This window comes from Podarcis tiliguerta (assembly GCF_965153285.1).
Source record: "Podarcis tiliguerta genome assembly, chromosome: 2".
Classification (NCBI taxonomy): Eukaryota; Metazoa; Chordata; class Lepidosauria; order Squamata; family Lacertidae; genus Podarcis; species Podarcis tiliguerta.
In genome coordinates, this window is record NC_139535.1 from 53,235,947 (window position 1) to 53,249,282 (window position 13,336).

The window sequence follows — 13,336 nt, forward strand, 5'->3', positions numbered from 1 at the left end:
CCAAGATTGATGTTGCTGGTAAATTTCTGAAAATGTAGCCCATTGAGAAACAGTTTGTCACCACAGAGCATGGTAGTCCTGCCAAAACCACGGAGGAAACTGCACTTAAAAGCAATATTGATACTGGAGGAACAAATCCGAAAACCACGATTGGTTCAAATATCTGATAGGAGATCCCCTGAGTGATAACAATGTCCCAGCCAAGCAAAATCCAAACCGGAGAATCAAACTGGAAAGGAATCTATTGTAACAGGGTAAGAATCTTTCCAAGCCTCAAGGAGGCCTTCCCTGGAAAGCCTGCAGTCCATCAGCTACACAAATTTTAAAGGTGCAGGGTCACTGGTGTGCAGTAATTATATGTCCAAATAGTATATCTATTTCCAGATTAACTTGTGGCAATCTGGTCTCTGGAGAAAAGAAAAAATTAACCAGAGCTGGCTCATGCCTCTCCTAATTCACCAGTTCTAAAAGTCAGAGCGGGGGGAAAATACATGAAAGAACTGGATTATAGCTAAGCTTTGAAGCCCTGTCTCTGTCCAATGCAGATATCCTTCCCTCTTTTCCAGGGGAGGGGTAGAAGTGCTCCTTGTAGCTTGCTGGCGGGGAAAAGATGAAACAGGCCGTGGTTTTGCACAGCACGGGCTGTGGTTTCTCTTGGCTAGGCTCCCTTTTCATGGCGAATGCGCTGCAAGTTGTGAATGTGGCTGGGTCACGAGATCCTGCTCCCTATGCTGGAGAGCTGCCATGTTGAGGGAAGAGTGACCAGGAATGACACGATCCCCCAGCTCTGCCCCAAAGGCGGTGGCGGTGGGGAGAGAGAGAGAGAGAGGCATAGTCTGGATTGAATTAGGGCAAGGAAGCAACGCCAACAAGCTTCATGCATCTGATTTTTTAAAACTTTTTTTGTGTTGGGGGGGGGGCTTGGGAAAGTGGGTCAATAAAGGAAACAGCCTGTTCTATTCTTGCTTATGTTGCCAGCATGAGGAATTCTAAATCCTTGAATGTGCTGTGGAAGTGTGTATCCTGAGAGGGAGGAAGAGGAGACATTTGTTTGGCTCTGTTCAGGCAAACGTATCTAGTCTAGAAGCAAGTATAGTGAACAGCAGGCTTGCGGAGAAAAAGGTTAAGCTTGCAAGAATCAAGTGAGATAGTTGAGCAAATACAAGAGATGGGCGGTCTCCATAGTTTTGGAGCGGTTAATGCTTTAGATGCAGAAGCCTACGTTAAGTATGCAAAGAGAAAAAAATAATTAGATCTTCTGCATCTGCAGAGGGCCACGGAAGAACTGCAGAAGCCTCATGCTTTCCATCCAAACTTTCACACGAAGTCTGCAGCTTCCTGCAGTGTGAAGCTGTTGATTTAAGAACAGAAGAAGAGCCCAGCTGGGTCAGACCAAAGACCCTTATGGTCAGTAATTCTCACTGTGGTCAACCAGATGCCCATGGGAAGCCCTTTCCCCAGCTGTAGTTTCCAGCAACTGGTATTCAGAGCATAGACTGCCTCTGACAATGGAGGAAGTACATAGCCACTGTGGCTGGAAGCCATTGATAGCCTTTATCGCCAATGAATTTGACTAGTTCAGGCATAGGCAGACTTGGCCCTCCAGATGTTTTTGGCTACAATTCCCATCATCCCTAGCTAACAGGACCAGTGGTCAGGAATGATGGGAGTTGTAGTCCCAAAACATCTGGAGAGCCGAATTTGCCTATGCCTGGTCTGATTGGTGGGCCATGATGTATCTATTTGCAAACAAATCTATTTGGAAACGGTGTTTCTGTGTGCTCTGGCACTCATCACGGTGTCCTGTTGCACCAGAAGCAGTTTATTCATGCTGGTCACATGACCTGGAAAGCTGTCTGTGGACAAATGCAGCTCCCTCAGCCTGAAGCAAGATGAGCGCTGCAACCCCATAGTCGCCTTTGACTGGACCAGGGGTCCTTTACCTTACTTTTTACCTTACTTTTACCTTTTACATTTATTTGCCCCAGTAATTGTATTCATCCAGCTTCTTGGGGCCATATATGTGTGTGGACAGGCCATTAAGTGCTGAGCTTGAGCCAAAGAGAAAGCAGTGTATATATGGGATGCTGTCAAGTCTCCAGTATCTACAAGCTGAGAACTTCTGTTTGTGAGGCCTGTGAAGGAGGCTTTAAAAAAAAATTAAAAAAATTGTTGTGACACAAAGGGAAAGAACAAGTCAATCAAACACCAAATTATTCATTCAACATTTTTCCACAAGGAAAGCATGCAGGAAAACAACAAACAAACCGCAGTGCTCATTACAATAAACCTCATGAAGTCACCATTAATTAAATTTGCTGTTTGGAGTGATATGTGTGCATCTTTGTAGCCAAAGCAGTGCTGCTCCTAAAGCACAGCAAGAATGGAAATAGATGTAAGTAGCTGCCATAAATCTTCAAGGATGTTCTGGTTGGGCACAAGAGTTTTTCAAGCAAAGACACTGGGAAGGGAGTCAGGATGGTAATGAGCTGTTACGTTTCTGGGAAGCAGGTCCAAGTGAGACTCCAGGCAAACAGCTCCAGCTTGCCGGCTGCGCAGTATATTGTGGAAAAACTGGGGGAAGGGAGGGAAGAGGCTGCAGTGGCATGAGAAAGGTAAGACGAGACGAAGCAGAAGGAGTCTACCCCTGATAGGACCTCTTATTATCCCAACAAAAGGGCTGAATTGTTTCATTGATACCAGGGAAGCCTTTCATGGTGTGCCAATGGATGCAAATGCCATTTATCATTCAATCCCTCTCCATTAGGTGCACCAGAGCATGCTTGCAGCAAGGTTTTCCATGGGAGGGAGCTGAATTAAATCAGCAGTTGACCTTAGGATTGATGCCCCTTACTCTGGGCACTGCTTAGAATTCTTAAACATCCCAATTGCAGCAGGACATAAGGCAGCTGCGTCATGGAGTGTGCAGTTTGCATGCAAGCTGGCAGTTCTGACATGCATTTTGGGATCATTTGACATGGAGACCTGAGCACCTCCTGAATCTATTACTGTACCTCCGTACAGTGTGCCACAAAGTTGTAAGCACCTTACCCTTTCCTTAAATCCAATGTTTTAATATATATATTTATCATCAACCAAAGGGAATCCTCCATATATCTGATGAAGTGGACTCAGGTCTGTGACAGCTTATTCTACACCAGCGCTGGCCCAAAACGTTTTGCTCTATGAACCTCAATGGTGCTTCCCCCTGTTCTTGCACCAGGTCAACATTTTAGAAGTCCTTGTTGTGCCATTCAGTTATCAGTTCCTGCCTTCAGTTTTCTCTTCCCCCACAACCCCACAACTCCCTGGCGTTGCCTGAAGCAGGTTGGTTTTTTCTGCTGCAAGGCAGTCCAGCCTTTCACCACAATATGTTGTTACGGTGCTATAAGGCTCTGTGTCTTTGCTGCAGATGAGCACAACTGCCCCTCCAAAACTGGTCCCTGAAGCGTGTAGCCTCTCTGCTCTCTTCAACCCTTCCAGCTTCCAGCTGGCATACCCCCAAGTTTCAAAAATAGCTCTCCTGTGCCTGTGTCCCACCCTGCCATTGGGCTGCTATTTTTAAGCTGGGTGTGCCCATCACTGGAAATCTTTTGAGGCACTTTTATCTGGTCACACACAGAGAGAAGCTAGGATACGTTATTCTTTCCCCGTTTTGCTTCCCACAGGCAGTTTGCCCTTAACCAGGGACATAGCGGGCCAATGCTTGCATCTACTGCTGCTTTGGATAAAACTCACATGCAGATTATGGAGCTAGTTTGGCCCTTGGCTCCATAATCTCGTTTCATCCCACCCAGAGGGAATAAAGCTGCAGAACTAAGTGTAGCCAACAACGGAAGTTGAACTGAAAGGACCTTTTTTTGTGGAACATCACTAGGGCTGGAGGATGAATTCAGTTCCGTTTGCGGTTTAAGGGTGAACCTATTCGCAATTCACACTTCCTGACATGCAGTCCTCCTTCAAAGCTCTTTTTTCTTTGAATTTTGCAATGCCGTTCTCTAGCCAAGTAATGGGTAAGGTTGGGTATATTTTGCATATACATAGACATATTGCTGAAGAAGGCATTATATTTAGAGAAATTGCTTGCGAAAATGTGTACATTAGACAAATTTGCATACAAACAAGTATATTAGGAAAAAGTTCACACTAAAAGCCTGGTGATTTTTCATGAGATTTCATTTTTGGAAAAAAAACCAAAACGAACGGATGTGGAAAGGTGGAAAGGTGAACTTTATATCTGAAAAAAGAGAGAAACCAAAATGGGCAGATTTGCCAATCCCTGTCTATCCTTGGAGTGTGTGTGTGTGTCCTGGGGCAAATCACATTGTGCCCCCCCATCTGAATTGTCTTCATCTCCCTCCTTGCTCTTCAGCTCCCACCTCTTCCTCCTCATGGCAACAATTTCCCTTCCCACTGCTTCATTTTTGTTGGGGGTGGGGTTTTTGCACCCACCTTAGCAGTGGCCTCTCTCCATGGGTGTAGCCAGAATTTTTGTTTGGGGGGGGGGCAAAACTTCAGATTTGTATTGATTTTTATTGATGGGTGGGGCAGTTGCCCTCCCTGCCCCCCCAGCAACGCCCATGCCTCTCTCCTCTTTTTTGTCTCTTTTGTTGCTGCTTAAGCCATGCCACTAAGATTCTCTGACTCTACCTCAGCTTCCTTCCTCCCACCCTTGTTCTAGGAAGGAAGGAGGTGGCAGGGCCAGGCAGGCAGCAGACCTGCTTGCTGTGAATGCTGGGGCAAGTTTCAGGGCCTCCCAAAGCTATTCCTGTATCCGCCGCCCAAGAGATGATCATGCTTTTGTGAGAAACAAGTAATGGGCCTCCAAGGAGCAAACACCTGCCTCCTCCTGTACTTGTCTCCCTCTCCCCCTGCATGTTCTTCTCCACCCTCTTTTTTTCTCCCCCCCCCCCACCTTCAGAGCACTGGGGCTTCCCTGGGCTGCCCTCAGTCACCTTTGGCAGAGGCAAACATCCTGGACTGGCTAGCCTTTCCTCCATGTACAGAGGCTAGCTGGACTGTCAGGTGAATATTCAGAGATGAGACATACTACTTCAGGGTAAGCCACCTAAAGCCCATGGGCTACAAGAGGGCCACGGGGGTTGTTTAACTAGCCCCCGAGCCGCCCACGAACCGAGCCACCCACGAACCAAGCCACCTGCTCGGTGAGTCCCTGCGCGCTGCACTAAACTGGCGCAGTGCAGCACAGGGACTCACTTCCGCAGTGCCGGAAATCACGTCTGCGCATGCTCAGACTCTGGAAATGGTGTCTGCGCAGATGCCAGAAATCGCGGCTGTGCAGGCTCACGTGCGATCTGGCCCACAGAGGAATCTCTGGTGGAGTGAACCAGCCCAGGCGAGGTAAACCTTGCTGACCCCTGTACTACTTCCTTCATCACCATTTGCTTTAGGCATCTGCCTCCCTCTGCCGAACAACAGGGCTGGATCTAGATGCTGGATGTGGTGACTTTGCAACAGGAGGAACGGATTAAACGCCTTCAACTATAAAAAAATATTGCTATATAATGTTTCAAAATAGTACGTGTCAGGGAACTGCCGTCGGTTCAGGAGGGAGAGAGGAAAAGCCGGATGGATTACAGAGAGCCCCCAAAGATCGTGGAAAGCATCTCCTCCTTGGCGGGGGAGAGTAACCATGCCTCCAGTGGAGAGGAGCTGCAGGGTTCGGAGGAGGCGAGGTGTTGCCAGGACACCTTGCCTGGGCAAAGCGGGGAGGGGAGAGGTCCACCGTTACCCACGCCCTCCTTGCACAGTAAGGTTTCACGCAGAGAGGGGAGGCGCAGACTAGGCATCAAGAAATTACTTTGCTGGGGAAAGTTTAAGCCCCGCCCACTCACGGATTCTGCCAGTGAATGAGTCAGCCACGGGAGAGTGGCGCTCCGGACAGATAAAGTTTATTTTGCATCAAAAGCAAGGCTTCACAGCTGAGCAGGGAGGTACTTGCCTGCTTGCTCTCGAGCAACCCCTTGGAAACCTAACAATATGAGATCTGATCGTGGACCTTCTGGTGTCATCTTGATGGCTCTCCAGCCACCCTTTCTATTGCTCTTTCACGGCTATTTGTGCTCATGCACAATGCCACTTCCATTACTATATGTTTCTGCAAATATTTGGGGTGGCCATAGCACAGCCAGTGCATTTCCTGTAGCTTCCTGCTGAAATCTTGTTACTTTTCATACCACAAATGATCTGGGGATGTTGTTGTTTCTGACCCACTTTTGCTGTACTATAGCCCCTCTGATCAGCAATAATGTGGGGAAGCACCACAGAACAACTAATAAAGCAGAACAAACCCACCACTCATGCACTATTGTTGTTTCAGGAGCAGCAATAAAACCCCAGTCTGGAGGGGCCCCCAGTTGCATTCTTAGGCACACTGACTCAGTGAACCTGCCACCAGCCGGTCTGGCAGGGCTCTTACTCTCCAAGTAGTAACTAAACTGGTTCTGTTTTCTAGATCAAAGCAAGAGGCCTCCCTCCTCGACCTTTGCTCTCCACTTATCCCAAGGTTGGCTCTATCAGTTCTGCTTCGTAATTGGGTGCTCTCTAAAAAGAAAGCAAAAGTTTCTAGCCGAGAAAGGGAAGGCTTCAGAGCTGAGTTCACCCAGGTCTCCTTGTTAGTCAGCCTGTAGAAAAGAACATTCGTTTTTTGCTGCCAGGTCAGCCAAAGCAGCCAGCACTCCCTCCACTGCAAGAACATGAGCAGCCAAATAATTTAAGCCAAATGAAAACAACACTATCATTCTCTGACCTAAACATCCCCTTTGCCAGCAATGCAAGCAAGCAAGCCATCATACTGAACAATTAGGAAATTGCTGGATCAGCAACAAGAACATCCACTAATCATAGCAATAAAAATGAACAGAGATCCTCGCTCAGAACTATTACTCACCCATACAAGCTCTACAGTGAAATACATAAACAAAAAACAGATTCTCACTAGATTTAAGGTGGTGGGGTGGGATTGGTTTCATTTCCTTTTCCTGCATGCTTTTTTGGATATTGAAAAGTAGACAACATTCCTGCTTATAGGTAAATGGGCAAGTGTTCAATCATAGAATTGGAAGGGACCCTTAGAGTCATCTAGTCCTGCTACCTGCAATGCAGGAAGCACAGCTAAAGAATCCCACACATTTGTCTAGTTTGGCTGTGATTTCTGCCAAATAAAGTAAAACAAACAAACAAACAAACAAACAACACAAGAGAGAGCTGTGTGTGATCTGCTTTGCATGGGAGATGAGAAAGAGAGACGTGCTTTTTACTACAACAATCTTATCTGCCCTTCACCATAAGGTCCCAGGGTGATATAAAAATACAACATTAAAATTAATTGAAAACAATTTACAGTTAGGAGACATCACATCAAAAAGCACCCAGGACTCCTGAATGATTACACTAAGGGTGGGTGAGTAATTAATAAATCATAGAGTTGGAAGGGACCCAAGGGTCATCTAGTCCAACCCCCTGCAATGCAGGAATCTCAGCTAAAGCATAACTGAGATTCCTGCATCTCACTGCTTCCCCTCTCCCCAACTAACATGGTGGATAGAGGTGAACATAAAAGCAGGCTGGGTGCACCAGGCCAAAGACCCATCTAGTCCATAATCCTGTTCTCGCAGTGGCCAGATGTGAGAGAGCCCCAGATCTTGTAACCTTTCCCCATATGGGAGTTGCTCCAGCCCTTGATAATATTGGTTGACCTTCTCTGAACCTTTTCCAGCAATATCCCTTTTGATGTGAGGCAGCAGTGACTGCACACATTAAGCCAGGTGTGATCTCACCATAGATTTATATAACAACATTATGATATTGTCAGTGTTCTTTTCAGTCCCTTACCTAATGATTTCCAGCCTGGAATATACCCTTTCCCTAGCTGCCTGCACACTGGGATGACTTTTAGAGTGAGCTCCAAGGTTTTGCTTATGATCAATCACTGCCAGATCTGACCCCGCCCCCCCCCCAAAAGCATACATGTGAAATTGGAGGGTGGGGATAGAATTGCCCCAATGTGCATCACGTTATGCTTACTGTCTCTGAATCACTTTTGCCATTTTCATGTCCGTTCACCCAGTTTGGAGAGATCTTTTTGAAGCTACTCATAATCCCGTTTTGTTTTAACCACCCAGAACAATTTGGTATCAGGTGAAGAGAAATAAGTGTATACCACTTTCCTGGTTAGATGCTGCCTGCTCATAACCACAACATATGACTCTTTTGCTTTTGATGGTAACATTTGATGCTCTTTTTGGGCACACTTCTTCCTTGTCAAGAAAGATTTATTTAAGAGGCCGAGCCAAGTTCAAAGAGCCCCCAGATTGGATTTCTAGACTGCTGACTTAGAATGAACTCCACCTGTAGCCTACCAGAACAGAAAAAAAAGCATATATAGTTTTTCTGTTGCTGGTGGGCATGCTTTTTCTACTGTTAGGAAAAAAACAATTACTGTAGAAAATACTAATAAATAGTGTGATATAGATGTTCGTTTGAGAGAGACTTCATCAAACTCTATCACATATGTACAAAGAACAGTTATAGTAATAATATAGTGTTCTTGGTTATTTTATCCTAAGTCTTAGTATTTATATGCATGTAAACAAGACATATTGTTGTGTCTTATCTTGGAAATATACATTCCAGTAATTCACAGCTGTAGACGCCAGGAGTTCCCAAACACATTCCACCTTTCAGGAAATCTACCTAAAGTGTAGCTCTCCTTACTTCTCTTATAGGATTCAGTCTTGTTAATAGTTCCATTTCTTATACTTTTTTGAATTTGCCTCAAGGTTTTGCAGATTTCCAGTGACTCGCTATGACAATCCTAACAGCAGTTAAAAGAGCTGTTCATAATTCTTAATCCTCTTCATGACTTATTCCTTTCAAATATCCCAAAAGGGGTGCTTTAGGAGTTAATGGTAGGCCATGCCCCACTATTTCTTTTATGATACTCAATATGACCTGCCAGAATATTTTCACTTTTGGGTTGGTTCAGAAGATTGTATGATGTCAGCACCCAAGCTATGGCAACTTTTGTCTCCTAGTAAGTTGTAAACTTGTTTCAAGCACGGCACAGTAAGCCCATTCTTCCTAGCGGCTGATTCCAGAAGGTTTTCCAGCCTACCTGTTCATTTTGTATAGCCTTTAAACCTGTACTTTGTTGTTCTGGTACTGCTTTAAACATCATTTTAGCTGCTTTTGAGGTTGTGTTTGTGGCTCACCTTGGGATGTATATGTGGAAGGTAATTCACAAATCGGTACAAAATAAAACAACAATAATTATCCTTTGCAGCTGGCATGCATTTTAACTCTACTTCTGATGTCCTTCCTCCTCATTCATAGGTCCTTGTGTCTTTACAGGCCTACTTTCGGTAGGGAAAGCAAGACCTCTCTGAACGTTAAAGTGCCTGCACCATAAATCAAAGCCTCGTAACAACATTTTCATTTCTGGCAGCTTAAGTACACATAATGCACTTAAGTCCACCTTGCTTTCTGAAAGTGGGCGACACAACCAGGAGCCTTGTCCACCTCCTTGTTGTCTGAGTTTTGGGACTGAGGCCACTCCAGGGCCATTATTCCTTCCTGTGCTGACGAAAGGCTCCCAAGTAACAATGCTTGTTCTCTTGTGTCGTGTCCCAGCAGGGAACAGGCTAAGGCATTCATCTGAGCCAAGCTGTGATCAAATCTGTCCCTGGGAGCCAGGGAGAATTTACTGCTTGCCTGTGTGAGGGAAACAAAGCTAGGCAGGGGAGGTTTTGTGTGTCTGTGCAAGCAGGGAAGGTGGCGGGAGAGGGGGGTGGCTTCCTTTATCTTTTCGTTCCTTAACAAATACAAGTATCTTGGGGGAATAAAGGAAGGCTGAACTTCACTGGGATGTGGGCTGGAAAGGGGGGGCCCCATAGTGTCTGAAGTACCAGCTCTCAGGCTGAACAAGAATTGCTGTGGGAGGGAGCTTCTTGGCCTTGGCAGCAGGGCAACCACATCATACGGGGTTTTGATCTTGTCTGACTTCACTTGGTAAAGAGGGATGACGCAGGCGGCAGGACAGAATAGCAGGAGAAAAGCAGCAAAGTATCTGTAGGGAATGGTCCTGAGAACAGCATCTTGTTTCCTGTGGACCTGTGTAGTATAGCTGTTATAACGTTGGACCAAGACAACAGCTTAGGTTCATACGCACCCACCCCATCCTCACTCAGTCACAAGGTTGTTGGGTGACCTTGGGCCAGTACCTCAGAATCTAAGCTGCTATTGGGGGATTGGACAAATCAGTCTATTTCTGGTCTGTTTGTCTATTTTGCAATGTTCCCATTCTATTCCATCCTGTTCCATACACCTACTGTATTTTTCGTCCCATAGGGCGCACCGGCCCATAGGACGCACCTAGTTTTTTTTGGGGGGGGGGGAATAAAGGAAATCCCCCCCCTTTATTCCCCCCCCAACCAGGTCGGGGAACAGCCGGATGGCGGCTCTCCGCCTCCCCGCTGTCCCCCAAGCTTATGGGGCTGCGCTGGGGGAAAGCGTGCTTCTCCCCAGCGCCAGCCTCCAAACCAGGTTGGGGAACAGCGGAAAGGCGCGCTGCGCCTCCCCGCTGTCCCCTGAGCTTGTGGGCTGCAGGCTGCTGCCCGCAAGCTTTGCGAGCCCGCTGGTTTTTGCGAGCCCGTTGGTTTTTTTCAGGGTGAGGGCATAGCACAAGAACATAGTGTGAGAGTGCAGTGTGAGAGCACAACATGAGAGTGCATGAGATTGCGGCACCCAGAATGGCCACTGTGATCTTGCTCGAAAATATGGGATGTCCCATTTTTTCTAGGGCATTTGGCAGGTATGCTGTAATGGAGATGCCATACTGGTTTATTGTGTGGGTGAATTTTGTAGATGTTTATGTAACCCAGATTGCTCCCAGCTTATTAGTGCCTACTTCCAGAGCTGCAACAGAACTGATGGGTCTGTTATAGGGACCCACGAGTTCAGTTGGCCAGGGACTGCAGCCATAAAAGGCAGCTTGAGTAGCCATAATATACCAACCCCAGGAGATCCTGTTGGCAGCCCTCCCTGGTAATGTCTCCATCAAATAGAGCATCCTAGCTTCTGGGGGCATAAGAATCTCATGACATTTTCACCCAGATCCACATAGCTGGGAATTTTTTCAGTAGCCCACATGTTAAGAATAATACAGCTATTATCCACATGTCCTGTGAAGCCCAGCTTGCAGCAGACACAATAGGACCTTGTGCGGTGTTATATCGGCCTGAGGATCCGAGGAACAGACATATTTCCCCCTCCTTTCTGAACAGTGATAACTCAAAAGCCAGGGATAGCAGCTGGGAAAAAGGGTCTGCCACATTTAGCTTCCGCTTTATAAAACGATGACATTTATTTAAATAGTAATTAATATATGCTACTTAATAATGTGCTCTGCTGTTGGAAGGAAAGAGACACAAGTTTACCTCTTTTATACACCAGCCAAATGACTGTGACTGTCCGACCTTTATCACATATTCATTTACTTTCTATAGAAAGTCAAGCTTTTAGCATAGTGGCACCAGTACTTTGGAATACTCTTCCTGTTGAAATCAGCAGTCACCTACAAATTTGATATTTTGTCACCTGTTGAAAACATTTGGTTTCCCTTCTTCAAGTGGGAGAGAGCTAGAACACAATAATAAAGCAACTGCTTTGCTTGCAGAAGGTTCTGGGTTCAATCCCCAGCATCTCCTGGTGGGGCTGAGAGAGACCGCCTGCATGTGTCAGGTGGCAGAGGAACCAATCCCCCCGGCAGGTTGCCAGGAATGAATAAGACAAGGAAAAGTCCTTACCATCTGCTTTTTATTCAATATTCACAGAGAGAGGCTTGGGAATGCAGCCTCTTAGAATAATGGCATTGTTCCGAGTGAATCTCCACACCCTCCCCGCCTTCTCTCCCACTTCCTCATTTGTCATCATCATAACCTCCTCTATGGGGGCAGCTAAGTGCCCTCTGCCTTCGAGCTCTTTGCTCTCGCCAGGTTCTGGAAGGTGGCGGGTCTGGAATGCTTTCTAGTGATAACGTGCCAGCCAGCTGCAGCTCCTCTCCCATTATTTTCCATCTCTCCCCCTCATCTTCCTCTGAGCTGTGACCTCTGTCAAAACCCTGTTGTAATTCTGAACTGTCGTCTTCTTCTCTGGGAGGGTCAGGCTGGGGAAGCAGTCTCCACCATTGCTCCTCTGCCCAGTTCCTGACACCATGAAACCTTGGAGATCGGCTGCCAGTTAGTGTAGACAATTCTGAACTAGATGGACCAATGGTCTGATGCTGTATGAGGCAGCTTCCTGTGTTCCTACATTTGACCTTTTTTGCACAGAGAGCACTGTGTGAAAGTAGCCAATTTTTAAATAATATTACTTTGCTATAGACAGTCGACAGATGAGCAAGGAAGCAGCTCCATGCCAAGGAGACAAGGCTGCCCCACCATGCTTCAATGCTATTGAAGGCTTCAATAGGCCTTCTGTCCCATTCTCTGTAAACAGCGGCTGAGTCAGGGCGCAGAGCTTCCCCTAGATGAGACCCAGGGCCACAGAGGCACTGTCACTTCCAAGTTCTTTATTTAACTTTTGCCTGCTGGCTTTGAGGATGCAGCCAGGGCCAGGAGACTTTCCAGTCATGTTTCTCAGGCAGCAGAGCCAAAAGATGGACTTCTTCCAGGGAAATTAATTGCTGACTGACTTCCTCCTTCCCCACCCTGTTAGTGTATCACGGGCGAAAGGAATTCTCTCATCATAGCATAAAAAAGAAGAAAGTGAACCCGCAGCTTTTGGTCCATCTAGCCTAGTACTGTTGACAATGACAGGCAGTGGTTTCAGACAGTAGACATTCCCAGTCTTATCTGGAGATGCCTGGGACCTTGCGCATGCAGAACCAATGCCTCACTGCTGAGTTAGGTTTCTGTAAACTCCCAAGTTCACAGGTGACAGCTCTCAGTGTGTGTGCCTTCTGCAGCTGGATTTATAGAAGGCCTCATGAACCTTTTTATCAGATCCATGCTCTCACTATACCACACCCTCCAACATTTCTCCGATGAAAATAGGGATATCAATAAAAAAATAAAATAAAGTAATAAAATATAATTTCTACACCACTCATCTGACTGGGATGCCCCAGCGACTCTGGGCGGCTTCCAACATATATAAGACATAACAAAACGTTAAATGTTACAAAACTTCCCTTTACAGGGCTGCCTTCAGATGTCTTCTAAATGTTGCCTGGTTACTTATCTCCTTGGCTCGGGGGTCGCATAACTCCCTGCTCTCCAACATTTCTCTGAAGAAAATAGGGACATCTTACCATATT

The 13,336-nt window shown here is 46.4% G+C and overlaps 1 protein-coding gene across 2 annotated transcripts in view; it reads left to right on the forward strand.

The window, feature by feature from the left end:
- SLC38A3 (solute carrier family 38 member 3) overlaps nucleotides 1-13,336 on the forward strand; it is a 159,001-nt gene that overhangs the window by 23,000 nt on the left and 122,665 nt on the right. The window lies entirely within an intron of this gene.